Here is a 21,547-nt window from a genome sequence, read left to right on the forward strand (position 1 = left end):
GTTCCCGGTACCGGAGAAAAACCAAAAAAAAAATCATGGAGCTGAGTCCCCCAGAACCGTGAGCTGAACTAAACCTCTCCTTCTTCAAGTAGTTGTTTGCTAGGTATTTTGTCCTAGCTATAGGAAAACTGAGGGATAAAAGAGGATTTTGGGGTGAGTGAAAGACACCAGGAGAAGGTCAGTAGGTGAAAGGGCGAAAGACTATAGAAAGGAGAGTGGATATAATCAAAATACGATGATGGAAATTTGGAGATTTCACCACTTAACCCATTAATTTATAAAATTAATTTGCATTAATAATTATAATTTAAAATTCTGATATGCATTTAATATATATTAATAAGTATAATTTTAAAAATTCTGATAGGAGACTTTCCTCAAAGATAACCAATTTTAATAAAATTACATGTTTTGCACTTTGAAAACTTCCATGTTTCTAAAGTTTTATTTCACACTGGAGTATTCAAAAATACCACAAATAATATATGTAAAAGTCATCTTAGTAAGATCTATGTTTTTCTTCACTTTTAATCAACTTCAGGCCATAGTCAAATTCCTATATTGCATCTCTAATTCAATACTTACAGGACCTTTTTTTGTCTCTTTTCCAAGTAATGGAAATTGAGCATAGGCCTCCTCACTGAACTGTATTCTTAGCCTTACAAAAAACATGTTTTGAGATAGGCCTTTACAAAATTTTTTTTGGTCTTTTTGAGACAGGGTCTCATTATGCAGTTCAGGCTGGCCTTGAACTTTCAATGATCCTCCTGCCTCAGCCTCTTGAGTACTGGGATTTCAGGCATGCGCCACCACGCCTGGCTTCAAATTTGTCCAAGCTTGCTGCTATGGGTTATACGTAGGTGTCTCCCCAAAGCCCCAGGTATACATAGGTGGGAGTTTTGAGAGGTGACTAGGTCATGCCTCTGTGATACTGGGTTGTGGGTGTGTGATACTGGTTCAGTCTATTTACTGAGTATGATACTGGGAGTTAAAGCTGGTGGGAAAAGGTGGATTACTCTGGAGGTGGCTTAGAACAGTATTTGACCTTCTTCTCCCTTCATCCCTCTCTGCTTCCTGCCTGCCACCTCATGAGCTGTCTCTCCTCTGCCATGCCCCTCTGCTGCCTCAGAATCAGGCCACTATGGAACCTCTACAAACTGTGAGCTAAATTAAGCCTTTGTTTTATCCTAGTGATGAGAATGTAATAAGATAATAAGATTTGAACTGAGATTGTCCTGCCTCAGCATCCCCAATAACATGGATTATACTTGCAAATAAATATTTCTGACAATTTTTTTAAAAATTTGCAGCTTAAATGTTGCTCATGTATTCAAATAAGAACTATATTAATGTGTGAACATATAAAATTAGATCAAGGAATGTTCAAATAATAATAGCAAATTTATGTCACTGAGTTTGCTTTCTTAGAATACTCTCACGCTAAGCTGAATTTACTTTTCCAAAATCCTTTCTTAGTATGTTCATTAGAGTTCTCATTCAAAAATCACTGTGATTTGGTAGGATCCTTCAGTCTTAAAAATTTTTGCTTACGTTAGATTTCACTGTGAAAGCACTAAATTGGAAAAAAAACAAGCAAATAGAGAGGGTGACTTGATTTTAGGGGAAAAAAGTCCTTAAATGAATTTTTGGTTCCCTGCTCTTGCTACCTCATTAATCCTAAATGGTGTCAGTCAGTTGAGTCTAATAGCTGTGTGTGTTACTACCATAGTCAGTTCCAAATTATAGTATTGATTAATTGATTGTCTCCTTCCAGTTGTGAATTATATTAGTGCTGGCTCGGGCAGCTTGGCATAGAGCCAAAGCCTAATTTTCAATGGAAGGCAACAAGCAGTTGTACTGTTTCACTGCTGTAGTTAAGTGGATGTTCAGAAAACAAAAATCTCCAGAAAGGTGATTTGACAAAAAGGAATGTACTAAACATAATGCATATGGAGTTATTGATGGATCGCGTCTAGAGAAGCAAATAGGAAGAGAGTAAGTAAAAAAATTATCATTTCTCCATCTCAGACTTCCACAACAATCTTAAAACAATTGACTAGAGGAAGAGAGGAGGAGGGAAGCAAGATGGCCCTGAATGGCAATGAGGCAGCATCTGGATCTGTGGATTAAATCCATGCAGGATACAAGTGTGGTGAGTATGGTGCTTTCAAACTAATTAGAACTTGAAGAGGGTTATAGGCTCCCTCATCATGGACACAGCTGTCCCGGAAGGTGTAAGGCTCCTGCTACACAGTGTTCCAACAGGGCAGTGGCGCCCTCTTCTTAGAAATACATAAACATTACTAAATTGGAAGAAAGAAAAAAAACAAGAAGGACTGGTTTCTTGTTAATTCTCTGTTTTAATGAGGAACGTAAAATGGATGGGTGTGTTTATCATTGATTCTTGTGGAATGGGAAAAGCTAAATGGGGCATTGAGAGGGTAATAACTTTCACAGATCCATAACTGAGTCTGTTTGCTGCTGGATCAATTCCTTTTCCCTACAAAATGTGGAAGGAAAATTGGTACGAGTTGAGTAGCTCTGATTATAAAATTATATTCACACTAAAATATATTTATAATCATTATTGGTCTTTCTTTCCAGTGTGAACAAAATCTAACTGAACAGGGAATTAGAAAGAAGAAACTTTCTTCTTCAAGTATAGGGAAGAGGCATGACAAAAATGAGGTAGTGATTCAAGGGGTCTTAAATTATAAAGTGATGAAATGAAACACTTAGATTCAGGCAGTAAAAGGGAAGTTATGGTGAAACAATTGTATTGAAAGTAGGCACAAGTTCAAACAAGCTTGTAGGATGGTAATTGTATAAAATTTGATAGAACACAGTGGAGATACATTGCAATTAGATACACCTATAGGAACAAATACCCTTTTGTAAGTGGTACTAAGTTCAAGATTATTAATGATTGATTTTAGATAGAAGAAAAATCACGACAATGATGTATCAGCCTGTTGGCACAGATTCTGTAAGGAAAGTTCACAGAATAAATATCTATAAATATAAAGATATTAGTTCTACATTGCTCTGTAGCAAAAAGACATAGTTAAAATGGGGAACATATTCATTATTTAATAAATATTATAAACTAAGAAATGTGATAAGTGCTAAAGCTACTGTAGAGTGCTAATAACAAGGAGTACAACTGTAGGGTAGTCTTCTGTTTATTCAGTAATTTAGGGAATTCATAACATGGATGATATGACTTACTTAGTGTATAAGCAACTTGAAAAGAATTAATACACAACTTAGTGCACTTAATTAGTATTTAGCTCTTAACTTGGAAGATAAAAGTATGTTCATTTTATTGAAGGAAAGATTCACATGTAATTTATTCTAGTTTACTTCTCAGCACACAGCATACAGATTCTACCACAAAATGGTAGTTTTTTTGAAAGTGCATTAGAATACAATCTGAACAAACTTCCTGCTAGGGACAAGAAGCCTTTGGCAGGAACATACTTGCCCCAAGGAGACACTGCAGTAATATCAATGGGAGATCAGCAAATTAAATGTGCTTGGGACTTCACGCCCACTAACAGCTTTTCCCCTCCCCCTTGACTTCTTTCTTCACCTAAATAAATGTGATGAGTCCTTTGGATTCAGACATCACTTTCATTCCTGGAGAATTGAAAAACAATCCATTGACTCTTTGGATTAGATGAAGTCCCTGTGCTTCCCTCATCATGGGAATATTTACACTCTCCTGTAATTGTTTATTGCATTTGCTATGTTAGAAAACCTACATTTGTCTTTTTTGTTAGTGGATATTAGTTGTGCAGATAAATGGGTTCCATTCTGACAGATTTGTTACACGCAGAACACGCCTTCATCATTTCCACCACCCCATAGCCTCTTGCCCTTCCCACCTCTGCCCTTTGATCCTCTCCTTGCCCTCATTGCCTCCCTTCTACTGTCATGCTATCTCTTATTTTATTTCCCCACATATGTGGCAAAACACATGCATTTATTTTTCTGCATCTCATTGATTTCCCTTAAGATGATCTCAAATTCCATCAACTTCCCTGTAAATGACATGATCTCATTCTTCTTTATGACTGTAAAATATTCCATTGCGTACAGAGATCAACCTTTCATTTTCATTCATTTGTTGACAGTCATCTAGGTTGTTAGCTATTTTAAGTTGGACCAAAATAAACATGTTTTCATCTATCTCTGTAGTATGCTGACTTTAAATTTCTTTGGAATATATCAAGGAGTCATGTTGATCCCATGATATCTCTATGTTCAGGGCTTTTTAGGATGAAACCCATATTGACTTCCACAGTAGATGTACTGAGCTGCCCACTGCCCAGCAGAGTGTAAGGGCTGCTGTCCGCAGGCCCTTGCCAGCATTTACTGTCTGCTTTGTTGATGACAACAGCTATGTCAGATTCCTTATTCTCCTTATTCTCCTAAATTTGAGCAAACGGCTTGGCATGCATCTGTGCTTGGCTCTTCCAGTCTCTGTCATTTTTGGCTCTTTTTCCCCACATCCCGCATGTGATTGGTCTGCACATGTAGGCAGCCCTGCTATCAAGGAAACGCCTATCCAGAACGCGACCACTTCTCCTGCCACCAGTGTCATCATCCAGCCCGCCTCTTGGAAATGACTGGAACAGCCTCCTTTGTAGAATAGGAGTCATTGTTCTTCTCCCAATTACTTGCTTGGCAACTGAGAAGCCTAAAGCATCCCCTAAAAATGTGTCTGATCAAAACCATCAGGGAAAGAACATCACACTTAGATTAAAAATTAAAGTTCTTCCAAGGGGCTACAAGGGCCTTCTCTTTTGCTCAGACATCTGTCCTCTCTCTCCTTGCACCTTAGACTCTGGCCACATTGCTTTTTGTTCTTCACCTTAGGTATACTTACTCTTTAGGGCCTTTGCACCTGCCGTGTCTTCTTTAGAATGTTCTTCCTCAATACCTGCATGACTCAGTCCTTCACTATTCAATTCACCTACTCCCTTTGGAATTTCTAAATATTCATTCTAGTCTTTACCTGATTTTCACGCTACTTCTTTATTTTTTCCTATGAACGCTGATTTCATATCTGGATAAACTTCTCTTCTGAGCTGGTGTCTGTTTGTCCTGGTCATTAATGTTTTACACTTGAAACTCCCTCATCAGTATCTCATGTATCCTCGCCTATTTCCCTTTATCATCAGTCTCCTGCACCCAGTGTTCAGGCCGATCACTCCCCCAGCAGCTCCTAGTGTCTGGCCCCGGAGGCACTCTGTTCACACACCCTGGTTTTGGACTATGCTTGGTGTTCTGGGCTGTGCTTGGTGTCTTGGCCAATGCTTGGTGTACTCCTACCTTAAACATCATCAGGTTCCATATGATGAATACATCCAGTTTGATCAGAAAATTCAAAACAATACATTTTATGAAAATACTGTGACCAGTTTAATACCTCAAACAGCACAACCTATGAGACAGTGAAGATCTCTGTTCACAGCACAGCTCTAGGAATAATACTGCTGGTTTTAAAAGTGTGGCAAAAATTGCATACTTACCTGCTTTCATGTTGTTGCTATGTAACAGACTGTGAACTCCTCTATGGCAGGTTAGAATTTTTGGTCTGCTGTAGTGACTGGTTACATAGTGGGTGAGTAGGTGAATGAAATAAGAGGACTTTGTGCATATCCACGATTACTTATTTAGAATGTAGAAACAATAAGAACTACTCCTTTATTTATTAAGTTATTACATTTATTTTAATATTGTCTATACAACTTCTATTGCCTTAAATATATGTTTTAAATATTTCTAATGGGTAAATTTATTTCCCAGAAGGACATTCAGGTGCATAATCCTTGTGAATAGGGAGAAAAAATTGTACACACATAAATTGTATCTTGACATTTATAGTATTTTTAAATCATAATAATATCATTTTTTTAAGTAGACATCTGTTTTTAAAACAAAATATTATACAGGAAATTCCATAGTCCCTTTCAGTAATGTTAGATGATTTCTGATATTTAAAAATATCATTTAAAATATGATTCTGCATAAAAATATCTGAAATCATTCAGAAAACCTTTAAAACTTATTATGTTAAATTTTGGAACCTTTTGGGGTTATATGTGGTGGCTCTGGGGATCAGACCTCAGAGCTCACATGTGCTAAGCATGCTCTGCATTGTTGAGCTACACACTCAGTCCTAATCTTGGATCATTTAATGTTCCCCAGGATTTTAAAAGGGTAAGCTATCCTAGGGTATGAACACTTGGGTCCTTTTCACATCCATAATTTGAAGCATAATGACAAACGTTAAAGCATTAGGAGGTGGGGGACACTGAAAAGTAGGTCATGATATAGAATCCTCATGAATGACATTGGTGTCCTTCAAAAAGCCAGAGAACCAATATGCCTCTTCTACTATACAGGGATGTAGTGATAAGGTCCTTGCTGGACACTAAATTTTCCAAGGCCTTGACCTTGGAATTCTAGATTCCATAACTGTTAGAAATATTTTTTTTGTTATTTATACACCACTCAGTCTAATGTATTTTGTTGTAGCAGTCGAGTAAACTAAGGCAAGATTTTTATAAAGTATTATCTTTAGGGCTACCCCATCCACTATAAGAACAATCCCTAAAAATCTTTGTCAATAAATTTATAAGATCATATAAATCATATTTGTCAAATATGAAAAATATATTATGACATTTCTCATAAACTTAGGACTCAAAATTATGGTATCGTTTTGAAGAGAACTTGTGTGGCCACATCTTATTACTGCCCTTCACAATTATTGCCCTTGATGTAGGAAACTGTCCTTGTGTTTAAGGTATCCCAGTCTAAGCACCAGTGTCTTCACCATACTATTTAAGAAAAGGGTCAGATATTAGTAAAAATTTATATTATTTAAAAATATCAAGCCATTAGGCAATGGTTATATCTTAGCTCTAAAAACATATAGGTCTCAGCAAAAAAAAAAGAGCAAAGACTTTTTTATATTATTTTTCTATTCAACTTACAGGAGATCTTTTATAGTTCAGCCCTTAGGTGCCTTCCCATGAATGGTGAATGTCAAGCAAGCACGCACCAAAAGTTAATGATTAAACAACTTCAGATTACTGTCTCAAGATTTTTGTCCCCATTTTTCATCTGTAAGTAGGAAATGGAAGTGAATGGGGCAGATTAAAGGGTTTGACAATGAAGAAGGTTTTCAGCACAGCACTCTGATATTCTGGTCCCACTCTCCACCATCTAAAATTAAATTGGATTGAAATTATTCAGTTTAATTATTCAGTCATTTATTTCTAGAAATAATCTCTTCTACCATTTGAGAACACAATCATGGATGACTTGACAATTAGGTCTCTCTTTGGAGGAGTTACAAGTCAGCCTCTGTCTATACTTCTATTGAGGCTTTACAAGCTTTAAGTTTCTTTTGCCTGTCTTTGCTAAGGGACAGGCCTCTTGTCTTTTTGCTTATCTTTTTCTTAAGAGATTTATATGGAACTAGTGACCTCCAGCTTGATTAATGAAGTAAATTGAGACAAGATTAAAAATAGACCCCTCTTGATATACTAATAGAATCCAATTTTAGATGATTGGATGTTCAAAATACATGTTATGTTTATCTGTCTATTATCACTCAGTCTAATCTATCTATCATCTGTCCATCCATCCATCCATCCATCTGTCCATCCACCTCGTATTTGATCTAAAAGCCCAGGCCAATTGTTTTAGCTTCTATTCTTTGAAGTAAATTGGTAAATACTTATTAAACTAGTGGGAAAGATTTGTACTTTAGTTACACTAGTATATTGCATACTTAGGGAGAAAAGATATTCAAAATTGATATAGTTAGCAGAACTATCTAATTATTTTATACTACTTGTTGCATTTATGTCATTAAGAAGTCAGAGTCTCATTTTTAAAAACATCATGTCTTTCTCAATCAACTCAAACAATCCAAACTTATAATATTTTTTATAGTTATCATGACAATTAGAACACATAGTTAATGCTCAATTCTATCACTTTGGGCTTAAAAAATGAGAAATGTAACAAAACTATTTTAAAATCTGTACAAGAGGCCCCACCCATTGACAGGGGTTCATATAAAACTACCTTTCTGGTTTTTTTTGACAATATAAAGTATTATAAAAGCAAAGTTAAGTTTAAAAGCTAAACCTAAAACAGGTTAATTGAGAAAATCATAGTCTTTTCCTATATTTTGAGGTTATGAAGCCACCATCTGCTACATGGTGTTTAATTCTAGACCTCAATCTCAAAGATGAAACATATCTTAGATGCACAAGGGAAGAGGTTATAAAGATGACAGAGTATCTGAGAGGCATGAGCTACACACTCACTCTTGTTCTAATTAGAGCTCCTAAATAATGAAGAACAGATCCAGGCCACAGTATTTTACTCAAAGACCAGCTGATTGTGCGTCCTGGGGAAGTTCCTTATCAAGTAGGATCAAGTGATCTCCCTTAGTCCAAGTCCTTTACCTATGTTCCTTCCCACTGAAGTAGAACACAGCTTTAAATGCTGAGTAAAAGGTTTCTGAGTCACAGATACACTTCCAAATATTGTTTTGATCTTAGGTAGTTCATTTGTCCTCTCTGGGTCTAAATATATTTTGTAAAATCACAGCCTGAGATTTTACAATCTATTTTAGTTCTGATATTCTGTGACCACACAAATGATGTATTGAATCAAACTCTAAGTCTGTTCACGGTGAAGAATCATGATAATTTGAGACTTTTAGAGCTAGGAAGCTATTGGCTTCTCCTATCATTTAGGTCCTGACTGTCCCAGCCACAGTACTTTTGGGAGGTAGTGGAACCTTTAAGAGACAGGCCTAGTGGGAAGAATTTGGGTCACTCGTGCATGTCCTAGAAGAAAATGTAACCCCAGCTCCTCCGTTTGCCTCACACCCAACATGAGGAAAACAGGCTTCCTCTATCATGTGTCCTCCATGATGCACCTTGTTGCTACAGGTCCAAAGGAATGGAGCAAAGCCACTGTGAATTGAGACCTTTGAAATCATGTGCCACCACAAACCCCCCAGCTTTTTGTGTTTATTATCTCAAGTATTTTGTCATAACCTCCACACGAGTTACATTATACATATTACTTTTTCTTTACCTAATTGCTAATAAATACATTTGGTCAATGTTGCTCTTAAATACTATGCCTATAGTGTGAAAATTGTTCCTACTACCCTTGTAATGTAACTCTCTCCAGCAGAATTCTTCCAAGAACACCCCGCTGAGCTATCTTCCTCTGGGCCTGCAGTCTGCATACACAATTAACCTTCCTTTAATTAGATTAACTTGTCCTTTACCTGGAATTGTCAAATTAATACTGTAATCAAAGATCTCTCTATCAGAGATCTGAGTGTGTCCCTGCTATGTGTAATGTTAATTACTTCTTTCTAAAAATAAGGGAAATTAGGCTCACATAGTGGGAAACCTTAGTTAGCAGGACTGGTTCTGTCTCTAAAATAGTGCCCATGAGAACTTCATAAACAATTCTGAAAAATCTAAAGAAATCTTGATGCTTCCGGCTGTTTTAACTGATGAAGTTCCAAGAATGAACCAGCAGTTTAGGTCATGTGAAATAGTTATGTGAAATAAAATATAGGCCCTGGCATTGGCCCAAATGTTAAAGCTTGTACAACATAGCATACAATCAAATTTTATCATTTATAACGAATCAAACTGCATTTGCCAAAACAAGCAAAGCCCACAGCTCTACAACTCACAATACTAATATGCTCATCCCACATACTTGTGAAATTTGGGTATTTTAACTGTAGTTGGCTAGCATTAGCTTGATCCAATTATGAAGAGTGACACTGACAATTACATGAAGAGGAAATCTCACTTAACCAAATTTAGTAAACTTGGATAATGGCCCCACAGCAAAATATTGTGAACTCTTCACTACAGAGTAGTGTACTCAGCATTAACAGTATTTTAAATATTTCACAGTGTTCGCAATCAGTCATTCATTAAATGCCCAGGATGTCAGAGCACTCTTTTCAACTTTGTGAGAGATAGAAAAATGCCTAAGAAGGCATATATCCTTCTTTCAAAAAGCTGATACTAATGGACAGAGAGGAATTGGCAGGCAAGCAGAAGCCTGATGTTTTGCCATGTAGTTAGATTGTTTTGATCTTCTCAATTTAAAGCACTCAGGGATCATCTTTAAAAAGTGGTGATGGCTGTCTCTGGAGTTCTAGCTACATTTGCATTTTGACATTACAACTGCTAGTGTGACGAGGCAAGATAGTACTTAGTTTCTCTAGTTCTCGTCTCTCGTCGTAACATAGAAATAATAAATTTTAGAACTTAGAGATTTGTGTAAGTGGAATGCAGCATGCATTCAGTGTGCTTTGCATGCAGTGTGCAATAAAAATAAAGGTTAAATATATTTAAGAGATAAAGGATACACTGAACAAAAAGCTGTCTTTTGTTTTGAACGAGTAAGAAGTAAAATATTTTGTAATGTGTTACCCTTAGATGCCTCTGTTCAGGAGTGATGCATTATATTCATGTACTACAAAGGGGAAGAAGAGATCCTAATGTGTGGCTCTAAAACATCAGTAGGTGTTGAGCTTGTGATCTTAGACATATGGAAGACAAAGCAATTCGGGTAATACTGATTAAATGTATTGCCCTGAATAAAGTATACTGAGTTTTACCCAGTTGTTTGACATATCTTATGCTTTTTTTAGGGACAGCATGGAAAAGACAGGATTAGAGAGGGCTGGGTAGATTTGTTAAGGGGTAGAAAGTCATAAAAAAGTTGTTGGGGGTATGTAAATATTAATTTAAAAGCACTCTTGGGCCTGGCTCAGAGCTCTGTCTTTTGTCGGGGGAAAGGTCAGGGTGGTTTCGGTTGGGATTCTTGCTCTGACTCATTACTTGTGAGAGGTTTTTATCTCCTTGACCAAAAGTTTTTTGTTTTTTTTTTTGTTTTTTTTATCTCTGATGGGACTATATGTGGATAATATGTAAAACCATTTGCTTTATGTTTTGTAATACTAAGGGCTCAACAGTCCTATCAAGAGTAACAGTGCTTCTTTTAATTTAATTTCACTTGCATGACAAGATGAGGTGGCAATGGTGTTTTGATTTTCACTTACCTTGGAAATGCAGGTAGATGGAAAGGATTTCATCAGTGTAGTTATTCTATTTCTTGTACAGAGACACCTCTATGATTCAGGTGACTATCTTTTCTCTAGAAGTTGAACTACTAAAATGTGTTGCTTAATTCCACTTTGAAATATGTCTATAAATGGGCATATAAGTTCCCGATAGTCCAAGTGTCAGTGACAGTAATGTCTAGAGACTAATTGTTCACCTCTTCCTATGTGGCATACGATGTTCTAAAGCACTTTTTATGTATGAACTAATTTAATCTTCACAATAGCCATCAAAGTCTGTACTATTGTCATCTCTCTTTTACAGATGACAAATCTTTGTCATAAACTTCAGTAGACATAAGGTGATAAGTAGCAGGGAATCCAGGCATGTATTGGTCTCAAATCTACACAATCTACTCCTCATAATAGAACTAATTTGTCCTGAAGAAACAATGTTCTAAATGAAAATACATTTGAAATATTTCTAGTAGCATTACTTTGGACAAACAAAACTAAACAGAAAACAGAAACATCATTTGAATTATTAGTTGTATGGGAATAAGCATTTTGGACATGCAAACAACTGTTTTTTTAAATGGATTCTGAAATATAATGTACTCAGAAAATGGGAACTTATTCTGTACAAACTGCTGAAGCATAAAAAGAATGATCAGTATCATAAGATAGCCATGAACAAAGACACACAGAAGTTCGGAAGAAGATGGTGGTTTTGGCTGAGGGTATCAGAGAATGCTTTATGGAAAGAGTGAGCTGAATCTTAACATATAAAAGTTATTTAATAAGAAGCCAAAAGGGAAACAGGCTGAAGGCTTGAAGTACATTTCCTACAATTTTCATCCCTCTTATTTAATTCCTATCTTATTTGACTTCAGTAGCACCTTGATTTTGAGAGGACCTTTTGATACCATCTTCACCTGCAGATGTTTTCTTTTTTTCAGCCAGGAGAAATATCAACTCAAAAATGAAATAAACTGTGATACAGAAGGTGATATTCTTTCTTTAGGCTGGGAATCCAGAATTTTAGCAAATAAGTATATTTTAAGAAGTTAAAGAGCTTTAAACTTTATATTTAGAAATGTTAATTAAAATCACTTGAGTTTATTTTATAATTCACTGCAAGTTAACTAGAGAATAATACTTAAATGGTATGTCAATAAATCAAATATCTTAGACAAATAGCACAGGAGTTGTTTATTTTAAAGAATTATCTTTTAAAAGATTAGAAGCACACTGTTAAACTGCAATGGGTAAGGAAAATATACTTAATTGAGGATTTTAACGAGAACCATTATTATGATAGATGAAATTTTTATATTGGATAAAAAACATATAAGGTAACAGAGCTATGTTGATATCAAAGCACTTGCCATAACAGGAAACAAGTGTGTCACATGATAACCTGTTATTGTTGAACAGATCAGACTTTTAAAAATTGGCCAACATATTTGCTAATCTGTTTTCTCACTTCATTTCCTCATTAACAATAAATGGCTCCATGGCATCCAGAAGAACCAAAATAAAGTAGGTAGGCGAGACCACTGCCGGGGGCTAATAATTTCATAGCAGCAGCAGCTACATGCAATCAACACTTACATCTATAGGCATCTGCCACTCCAATTCAAAACTTTAACCCATTGTTAGATCTTTTCACAGTCATGCCTAAAATTGCCTAAAAATAGAGCTCTCATTGAAAGGTCATTTCCTAGTTCCATTATTTTGAGTACACTGTAATTTCATTTATAAATTAAAAGCCATCATCAATAGTAAAGAATAAATTTAGTGTATTTTAGGACAGGAATATTAGGTAAATAGAATAAAATGTTTGAATGATGTATTCATCTGTCAATTTTAACCAATACTTGCTTAGTGGCAGCTCTACGTCAGGTACTATATTAGGTATCAGGATCCGAAGAAAGGAAAGGTTAAAATGTGTTGTGAACTCACTTTGCGTTCGCCACCGTAGGCGTTTGCAGACACAGTGCCTGGCCCCAAGAAGTTTAACACCTAGACAGAAAGAAAAACAACAATTACTTTAAAAAACATTTGAAACCCTGCATTGTCTTCAACATATTACGTTTTTCTCCAGCCACTTTTAAGGAGGATTGAGACAGAGGATGAAATGCAAGAGGGTTAATGAGAATCTGGTATCAATTTTAGGAACAGTGTTCTTTAATTGAAATGGTGAAATGCCAGAAACCAGCTTGGGAATTTCTTTTGTCCACAGGCTATAAAACACTGAATAATGATATTGCTTAAAATGGTGAATTGATACCATCATATTTAATATCAGGTGACTAAATTGATTTCTTATTACCTCTATTTCATCAGTCCACTGAATGTTTTGGTTTATTTGTTCCTAAAATTATAATCGTATATTTCAAAATATTCAACCTTTGGTCCTTGTAGAAATGATGCCTCTTAAATTGTTAAGGGGATCACTTAGATTCCACAACCAAGCTAAAGAAAACCTGTATCTTTCTTACTCAGCCTGAGATCAATCAGTGTGAAAGAATTCCAAATCTTATAACTACTCATTTTATGTAAAACCATCTTTTTAATTAAAAGAACCACACTTCTGAAACACAGCAAAGGGCACACTGCCTTAAATTATCAATAGAATTACAGATGCACTTGAGCACCTGTCATTTGGTTCTGCAGCTGGCAGTGAGTACTGAAAAACAATCAGTACTGAACAAATTGCTCTGGATGGAGCGGGTAGCGAGTCACGAGGAAATCTACGTAAGTTCTAGCTGCAGGTTTAGTGTAAACAAATGACAAGTAGCGGGACAAAGTATCCATGTCAAAATGAATGCATTGAGTACAAATTCAATGAGTTTGAAAGCAGCTGAATACCAAAGTATGACTATTTTACAAGATCTAAGGTCTATCCTACTGCTTCTTGTTGGTCTTACATTTTCAGAACCACTTCCTTCTGCTGTGAATGCTTCTCAACTCATAATGTGTTTGACTTTTAGCACTGCTTCTGCTCCCAGCAAAACTGTCATCTGTCACTGACAACTTCCCTTGACATCCTGCCCCTTCTGAGTTTCAAGAGATGAATCTTTTGGATGCTCCAGCACTTATGTGCTTCCCTCACCTACTCTATCACATTACGCTGCACCAGGGCAACTGGCTAGAAGTTTATCAGCACTCTTCGCTCTTCCTTCTGTACAACAGCCGGACTGCATTCTTTAGTTAGATGTGTCTGAGTGGCTGCATGTTTCGCAAGGAAATAGAGTCTTAAAACCTTTTCAAACATGATTTTTCATTCCAAGTGGGCTCCTTGCAGATTAGAGGACAGAAGATCCAGAACCCTGAGAGAGACGGTCCTGCTGCCAGTTTTCAGGATTCCCCTTCACTTGCACTGCAGCCATCTATTCCTCCTGGAGTGTTGTGGAGGTGACAATATGCTCCACCAACCCCCTTTTTTTTGGTACCGGGGATCGAACTCAGCACCTTATGCTTGCCAGACAGGCACTTGTGCTGCTGAGCTATATCCCCTGCAAAACAACAGGTTTGGGTTTAAAGGAAGGGAGAAAACCGATTTGAGTTTAATCCTATTTTTTTTTTCCTTTTCGTACCAGGAATCAAGCTCAGGACCTTGAGTTTGCCAGGCAAGTGCTGTGCCACTGAGCTACATCCCTGGCCCTCCACCACCCCATTTTGATGAGGAGGTAGCACTAGAGATTTATGAAAAATGAGAATTGAATATCAGTTCCTTGTGTCATTAAAATGTTGGGTATTTGGAGCTCTTAACCAAAGCATACTGTCACTGTTGAATTTGTTTGATCTCTTCTATTAGACTGTAATCTATTGTATTCCCACTGTGACTATTTTAGTCCTGAACCAGATTTAATCTGAGACCCTAACACAGTAAATAACACATAATGACCACCTCTCTCTCTTTTTAATAACTAAAATTTTGTATAGTAAAATGTACCATAAAAATTTTTAGGAAATATTATTCTAAGTACAGTGATTCTTTTGGGGGAAAGTGCAAAGCTTTATTTAGCCCAGGCGTCAGAAAACCTTTTGTTAAATGCCTTAAAGGTAAATCTGATTTTGCTTAGGAGCTCAAAGCAACTGGAAACCACGAAACAGTTACACAGAATGGTGTTTGTAAGCTTCTGTTTGCAATTTATTTGTTAGGTAGTGATAGTATTGCAGTCTCAGCCAGAAGGAAGGGTCTCCAAAGATCCTCGCTGCAGTTCCGATGATTTGGAATGTCCTTCCAACCTCTACTGGGGATTTAATGCGGATGGAGAGAAAATGAAAGGTAATTTTCTTTCCTTTTCAAAACAATAACCAATCACAGACTCAAGACCTTCTGCTCCTCACATATTACAATGAAATAGCTTTTGAAGTAGAGACAAAAATAGAGACATCTGACAGGCAATATCAAGCCTCAGCCAGCATGCTTGCACATATTTATTACAGCTACCATCTTGTTCACTGTCGTGCTGTTATATTCAAAACGTATGTCCACAGCCTCCTTTTTGGCAACCACCCGTTTGAGACCACTTCTATTTTTTTTTTTTTTTTGGTTTTTCTCCGGTACCGGGAACTGAACTCACGACCTTGCGCTTGCCAGGCAGGCGCTTTGCCGCTGAGCTAAATCCCCAGCCCCATGAGACCACTTCTAAAAGGTGCCTTCATACATCTCATCCATCTGTCCCTTTACTATAATCCACTTGCTACTTAAATTTAGTCTTGCTTAGTACAACTTTGAGAGATATACTTCCTCCACTTTCAGTTCTAAGAAAAAGGAAAAAAAAGAAAAAACAGAGAGGTAGTCAGATCTCCTTGCTTTGTTACTAAGGGAAGAAGAGGAAGGTTTTTAATGCCAGACACACAATTGAATTGACATAGTAGCTGTATATATTTATGGGTACATTGTGGCCTTTCAATGCATTATGATCAGCTGTGGCATGTCTGTCATCCCTGAAACATATCATTTCTCTGCATTGAGTACAGTCAAAATCTTCTCTACTAGTTGTTTTGAAATATTCAATTAATCATTGTCAGTTACTCTACTTAGAAGATGGGAAGTTATTCCTCCCAAGCATGCACCTGTATTCATTAAACATTCCCTCTCCACACCCCCACCCTCTGACCTGATATAACACATACTTAACCTCCGTTTCACAACTCATTGGGATGATTGTTGAATGTCACCTTCAGGCTAGATTTTACGCTAAACACTTACTTTCCTTGAGGTTTATTTCTGTGGCTAACTTTATTCTTAAACATTAAAGCTCTTGATTATCAAAATAGTATGTAATTTTGAAACAGGTTCTACCTGAGCAAAAACAATTGTGACCTTTTAAAAGTAGCCTGAAACTGCATATTAAAGAGAATTTATTAGCACGATTTCATTGTGGTTTATTTAGAGTTGTTTACTCATATTTTTCTTTAGTTGTTCTCATGTTTTTATAGTTTCAAGTGTACAAAAAGCCCTTGCACTACATATAACATATAAGTGAACTTTTAGGAAAAAAATAAAATTTGAAATACCTAAAGGAGTATGCTGAATTGGCTTTTTTTTAATTGTTTTTTTTTTGGTTTTGGTTTTTCTCTGGTACCGGGAACCGAACTCACGACCTTGCGCTTGCCAGGCAGGCGCTTTTGCCACTGAGCTAAATTCCCAGCCCCAAGTATGCTGAATTGGGATGTGCCTATGTCCTGTGCAGATTTTCTTTCCTCCCTCCCCTCCCCTTCCATGGACATAATTTCCATCTTATCTCTTTCCTTCCCCTCCCCTTCTTGTTCTAATGCCGTTCTTCATTCCTTTTTATTCTTTTTTGTGAAGTAGACGGAGTGTTTTGGAGCATGGTTACCTAAACCATATTGCAACTAACTTACTTAATACTAGTACATTTTAATCATGAAGTTTCAAAATCAGAGAAATATTCAATAGTGATGAAGATTTTTGGGAGGAGAGATTTTCATAATATATATGGCAGGATACATGGCCGTGCAAGACTTCTTGGAAGCCTGAGTCATATTTTCCCCCAAATGAAGAAGTAATTTGTATTTTCTCAAAGTATAATGTAATTCGAGAAAAGAGCATAAACAGTGAAGCATACAAAAGCAAGCACCACACAAGCCAAGACACAGAATATTTCTAACACTTCAGACCTTATCCTCTCCCTGGGTCCCACTACTTTTTCCTCCATAGGCAAAAAAATACTATTTCAATTTCTAACCGTACAGTGTACAGCAGCTTTGAATATTATAAAAATGTAATCATGTGCATTCCTTTGTGTCCGCCTTCTTTCTTTAACAGTATTGTTGCTTAAATTTATGTTATAATTTGTTAAATATAACCTGAATATAACACACTTTATCCTCTCCATTGCTGATGGATATTTGGTCACTTCCAGCTTAGAGCAATTACAACTAATGTTGGAATAAACATCCCTACAGACGTTTCTTGGTACACATATTGTATATGATAAGGAGTGCAATTGCTGGTTCATCCGATGTGCTCAAGTTCAGCTTCAGAAGATAATGCAAAACATTTCAAAGTGGTTGTAGCAAGCGTACTATCTGTCTGTCTATCTATCTGCCTATCATCTATCCATCTATCTATCTATATCTCTCATCTATTATCTATCTATCCCTCTATCTACCCATCCATCCATCCCTCTATCTCCCTATCATCTATTGATCTATCTATCTAATCATCTATCTATCATCTATCATCTATGCATCTAATCCATCCATCCCTCTATCCCTCTATCCCTCTATCCCTCTATCCATCTATCTATCTATCTATCCCTGTTGTACAACACTGCTACTTCCATGTGACTGTGTTTTGTTACCCATTATCCAAGGTCCCTCTGTGCTTTTCACCTTTCCTTCCCAGGCTCTAGTAATCACTATAGTACATTAGGTCAACTTATTTTAAGTATCTGCATAAGACAGAATGTGCGCCATTTGTCCTTCTCTGTCAGACATATTTCACTTAACATCATGTTCTCCAGTTCCCAATGACAAATTATAGTTCCAAATTAGAGCTGAGTGTTGTTTTAACATTTTCTTAAGAATTTCTTTATCACTTCATCCATTGACAAGCACCTAGATCAAGTCTATGTCTTAGCTACTGCAAATAGTGCAGAAACAAATATGAGTATTCAGGTGTCTATTTGGCATGTTGATATAATTTCCTTTGGATTTATGGCCAGAAGTGGTACACTATGTCTAGTTTTCTTGAGGAATCTCCAAATTGTTCCCCATAATGCTATACTAATTTAAGTTTCCACCAACAATGGATAATAATTCTCTTTTCTTCACAGACTCTCCAGATTTTACTTTTCTTTCTTTGTTTTATTTTGCTGATAACTATTCATACCAGGGGTGGGGAGATATGTCATTGTAGTTATAATTTGCACTTCCTTGAAAACTAATGATGTTGAACATATCTTCATATATTTGTTGGAAGAGTCAGATTTTGATTTATCATATTCATTCCACAAATATTTGCCTTTGCTATTGTATGTTAGGCTTACAGGAAATGTTAAAGGCAGAGCCAAAGGCAGCCCCACCTGCCCTGTTAGCCAGGCCCTGTGATATTGGGTACTCCCTGAGACAAAATAACATTTCTCAAGGCTTAGCCAGCCCATGGTGGATATGCCATATTCCTGAGAAATAAAAATACATTGTTTTATGTCACTAAGCTTTTCAGCTGCTATGTATTTATAACCTACCATATTCTGACTGAAGAAAACAGGCTGAACTTCTCAGGACTATGAAAGAAGATGGGCCTATTTTGCATGCTGGAAGGGCAGGGACAATTGGGAAATAGAAGGTAGACTGTGATAGCTTCAATAGTGGATCAAAGAAATTCCCGTCTCCTGGCAGCTACATGGTTGTGTCATTCTCTCCTGAATGTGGGCTGGACCTAGTGCTTGCCTCTTATTGCAAAAGGAATGGTATGTTGGGTGTAAGATGTGATTATAAAAGGACTTTCTCACCAGGTTTCTTCCATTTGTAGGCTCTGATGTGAAGACAGGCAGCTGTCATGTCAGTGCTATAGAAAGTTTCCCTTGGCACAAGGTGACTTTCTCCAGTTTATATCAAAGCATATGAGAGGTTGTCAACAATCATGGGAATGACCTTGAAAGTACGATTTCTCAACCCTGATGAAAGCCATGTTAAAATACATGAAAGTGGATCCTATTCTATTTGACACTCCTCTTTGAAGTGATCCCAGTCTGGGGTGGCATTTTAGGCCTGTGACAGGTCTTGAACCTGGAATACGCAGCTACACTGTGTCCAGTTGTGATCCAAAGAAACTATTAGTTAGTAAACTTCTGTTGACTCATGCTGCTATGTTGGGGATGATCTGTTCCACAGCAATAGATAACTGACATATTTTGTGAATAGTTCTCTCAGTTTGCATGAGGGAAAATATAATTAATGTTATGTCAGTGATGCCTAAGAACAACCATATCTGAACTAGTAGAAAGTAATATTTTAAATCTGCATTTACTGGAGTGTTCTAATATAGTTAAATTCTCTTTGTGTATATATGAACCTTTGTAAAAGTCAAAGTTATACTTTAGTTCCTTGGATTGGTTAATTATATAAAATGCATAGAACTGTGTAAAAAGATTTCTCAATGTAAATAAGATATGATTAAACATATAATAGTGATCAGTATCTGGGGTCCTGGGAAATTGGGCATTTGGATCTCTTTGATTTCTTTTGCAGATAACAGAAAATTTGATTTGGCCATTAAGGAGAAACATGGATTTCTATTAGACCAATTTTAGTTGCTCCAACATAAGCTGACTTCTACTTAAATGGCTAACCCAATTCTAGTATTCCCAAAAAATTTATCAAAATAGATCAAAGGTGTGCAGGGCCAGTGTGAGATAGGGACTCACAGGCTATTTTGAATCATCTTAATCTAAAAATGAGGGCATGATACCTACTCTTTCACAATAGTTGCTTAATGTCAGGAATCTAGGGCAGTGTCTGCTCATAAACCAGAGTTAGTGTTAAGTTTTATACAGCAAATATGAAAAAAGCTATAAGGAAAACTAGCATAGTGTTTGGGGGAAAGTAGGAGTCTGATTCTCATATGAAAAAATTAACTTGGGAAGTGAAAAATCTAGTACTAGCTTCCTTGTTCCAATAAAGCTCAAACTTGCAAAGAAGGACACCTTTTGCTTGGGGGCCAGGCTAATCAGAGACTCGGAAATCAGGCACACTAGTTATTAAGAGGTTGTTAGTAGGTTTGTACTATTGTTTTGCTGTGTTTGAAGTCAATCCGATTTCCTTCCACCAGGAACTTTGAGAGAAGACTTCCTTTTCTGTGGAAGCAACAATCTCCACTTTCCCTTGATTCTTCTTTGTTACTGCAAAACCCTCTCTCACGGGAGATTTGATTAAGCTGATGAGAGAAATTTAAAAAAATAGAGGTTCCATGAAATGTCTGCCTGGAACCAGAGCCACACTACTTAATATGAAGGACTGCTCAAAACCAATAATGAAATAATCATCCTTTTCCACAACCGATAGGCAAATGAAGGCGAAGTGTAGCATTTGGAAAGCTAATTTGCATGGGCGGAGGGAAGAGGAGCGCCTCAGAGCACGACTGTTAATAAATACAGGGACGGCGGCAAAGTCGGGAGATAAGCACAGCATATGCTCTTCCCGCTGGAAAGTGGCAATCATTTCCCCGCGAAGAGACGCTGATAAGGCCCCTCCCCCCATAAGCAATCACTCTCCATTTTACATTATTTGAAAAGAGCTTGATTATTTTCCTTTGAATGAAACCCAGATCGATTCATTTACCTGTCAACTGAATATGCCATCCCTGTATTTTGCCTGTCTGTTTAAAGGCATACGACCTGATGATAAAATGCCATGTACAAACCTTCAGTTAGATGTAAATAAAGAATAATAGGTAACCAGCTTGTGTTTTTAAAACAATTTGGTGACAGATCATGGGAAATTAAAATATACAACATGATAAATATAATTTATATTTGCAGTAATGGATTAAGTTTATGAATATTGCTTTACTCAAGGTCAGATATGATCTTTAAAAATTATATCCTGAGGGAAAAGCTGCATATGAAAATGATAATTTATGCTAACTGGAGCCTTGTTTAAAAAGGGGAAACCATAACATGCGCTCTCTTTTGGTTTAGTAAACTCCTTTAAATGTTGAAAGATGGCTCTGTCAAGGAGAGATAGACAAGGAGTATTCCAAGGACAAACAGGAAGGGAGCAACCATCAATCGACTTTTGTGGGTTAGATTTCAATTAATGAGGAGAGATCTGGGATCCACACCCAGAGAGGGACAGTAGTTCTAAAGCATTTGTACCATATTTCCCAGTATTATACTTGCATTGTTGATTACTGAGAGAGGA

General features: G+C 36.7%; 1 protein-coding gene across 10 annotated transcripts in view; it reads right to left on the minus strand.

The window, feature by feature from the left end:
• Ptprd (protein tyrosine phosphatase, receptor type, D) overlaps positions 1-21,547 on the minus strand; it is a 2,098,812-nt gene that overhangs the window by 798,592 nt on the left and 1,278,673 nt on the right. For all 10 annotated transcript variants that reach the window (XM_013516335.1, XM_013516328.1, XM_013516331.1 and 7 more), the window contains one exon: positions 13,106-13,165. The gene's annotated coding sequence lies outside the window, so the exon portion shown is untranslated. Of the gene's footprint in view, positions 1-13,105; positions 13,166-21,547 lie in introns of those variants that run through there.

This window comes from Chinchilla lanigera, unplaced genomic scaffold, assembly GCF_000276665.1.
Source record: "Chinchilla lanigera isolate Chin_1 unplaced genomic scaffold, ChiLan1.0 scaffold00033, whole genome shotgun sequence".
Taxonomy (NCBI): domain Eukaryota; kingdom Metazoa; phylum Chordata; class Mammalia; order Rodentia; family Chinchillidae; genus Chinchilla; species Chinchilla lanigera.